The 2,135-nt window shown below is 36.2% G+C and overlaps 1 non-coding gene across 1 annotated transcript; it reads left to right on the top strand.

Annotated features, from left to right (window-relative positions):
* Positions 1–922: 922 nt before the first annotated feature.
* Positions 923–1,026, top strand: LOC127748126 (small nucleolar RNA R71). The gene has a single exon (XR_008010069.1). It is a non-coding gene; the product is annotated as a small nucleolar RNA R71 (small nucleolar RNA).
* Positions 1,027–2,135: the final 1,109 nt, after the last annotated feature.

Genomic DNA, 2,135 nt, shown 5'->3' with positions numbered 1-2,135 from the left:
GAATGGTAGAAGGAGATTTAATGGAATTTCAATGGTCTATGTATGAGCCTCAGATTCCTTTGGATCCTTAATAGGAAACTCCTTCTTGCTTGAAGGACGTCCCAGGAGGTCTTCCTCACTAGGATTTTCGTCCTCCTCCTCCCTTGTGCATTCGGCCATATTGATCACATCAATGGCCTTGCACTCTCCTTTTGGATTCTCTTCTGTATTGCTTGGGAGAATATTGGGAGGAGTTTCAATGACTTTCTTACTCAGCTGGCCCACTTGTGCCTCCAGATTTCTGATGGAGGATCTCGTTTCATTCATGAAACTGAAAGTAGCCTTTGACAGATCAGAGACTAGATTGGCTAAATTAGAAGTGTTTTGCTCAGAATTCTCTGTCTGTTGCTGAGAAGATGATGGATAAGGCTTGCTATTGCTCAGCCTATTGCGTCCACCATTATTAAAGCCTTGTTGAGACTTTTGTTGATCCTTCCATGAGAAATTTGGATGATTTCTCCATGATGAGTTATAGGTGTTTCCATAAGGTTCACCCATGTAATTAACCTCTGCCATGGCAGGGTTCTCAGGATCATAAGCTTCTTCAGAAACTGCCTCTTTAGTACTGTTGGATGCATTTTGCCATCAATTCTGATTTTGAGAGATCATGTTGGCCTGTTGAGTCAAAACTTTGTTCTGAGCCAATATGGCATTCAGAACATCAATTTCAAGAACTCCCTTCCTCTGAGGCGTCCCATTATTCACGGAATTTCTCTCAGAAGTGTACATGAATTGGTTGTTTGCAACCATGTCAATGAGTTCTTGAGCCTCTTCAGGCATTTTCTTTAGGTGAATAGATCCACCTGCAGAATGGTCCAATGACATTTTCGAAAATTCAGATAGACCATAATAAAATATATCTAATATGGTCCATTCTAAAAACATGTCAGATGGACATCTTTTGGTCAGCTGCTTGTATCTTTCCCAAGCTTCATAGAAGGATTCACCATCTTTTTGTTTGAAGGTTTGAACATCCACTCTCAGCTTGCTTAGCTTTTGAGGAGGAAAGAATTTATCCAAGAAGGCAGTGACCAGCTTATCCCAGGAGTCCAGGCTATCCTTGGGTTGTAAATCCAACCATATTCTAGCTCTGTCTCTTACAGCAAAAGGGAAAAGCATGAATCTGTAGACTTCAGGATCAACTCCATTCGTCTTTACAGTCTCACAGATCTGCAAGAACTCAGTTAAAAACTGATAAGGATCTTCAGATGGAAGTCCATAAAACTTGCAGTTTTGTTGCATTAAGGCAACTAGCTGAGGTTTCAGCTCAAAATTATTGGCTCCAATGGCAGGAATGGAGATGCTTCTTCCATCAAATTTGGATGTTGGCTTTGTGAAGTCACCAAGCATTCTCCTTGCATTATTATTATTTTCGGCTGCCATCTCCTTCTCTTGTTCTAATGTTTCTGAAAGGTTACCTTTAGATTGTTGTAACTTAGCTTCTCTTAATTTTCTCTTCAAAGTCCTTTCAGGTTCTGGATCAATTTCAACAAGAGTGCCTTTATCCTTGTTCCTGCTCATATGAAAGAGAAGAAAACAAGAAAAGAAAGAGGAATCCTCTATGTCACAGTATAGAGATTCCTTTACGTTAGTAGAAAAAGAAAGGGGAGAAGAGTGAAGAAGAGTGGGTTCGGATATTTAGATGGAGAGAGGTAAAGAGAAGTGTTAGTAATTAAATAATTAAATAGAATAAGAAAAGAGATAGAGAATTTCGAAAATAATTTTGAAAAGGGGTTAGTAATTTTCGAAAATTAGAGATAAGATAAGATTAAAATTAAAATTTAAAACAAAAGAATTTTTGAAAAAGAGATGAGATATTTTCAAAAATTAGAGAGGGAAAAGTAGTTAGGTGGTTTGAAAAAGATATGAAACAAACAAAAAGTCAAAGAGTTAGTTGAAAAAGATATTAAAATCAAGTTTGAAAAGGTAAGAAGATAAGAGATTAGATAAGATATTTTGAAATCAAATTTTGAAAAAGATAAAATTTTGAAAAAGATAAGATTTAAAAAAAAAGATATTTTGAAAAAGATTTAATTTTAAAAATGACTTAACTAACAAGAAACTACAAGATAAGATTCTAGAACTTAAAGATTGAA

The sequence above is a fragment of the Arachis duranensis genome, chromosome 5, assembly GCF_000817695.3.
Source record: "Arachis duranensis cultivar V14167 chromosome 5, aradu.V14167.gnm2.J7QH, whole genome shotgun sequence".
Taxonomy (NCBI): domain Eukaryota; kingdom Viridiplantae; phylum Streptophyta; class Magnoliopsida; order Fabales; family Fabaceae; genus Arachis; species Arachis duranensis.
The sequence above is the reverse complement of the archived record's forward strand: the minus strand, read 5'-3'. Positions and strand labels throughout refer to the sequence as shown.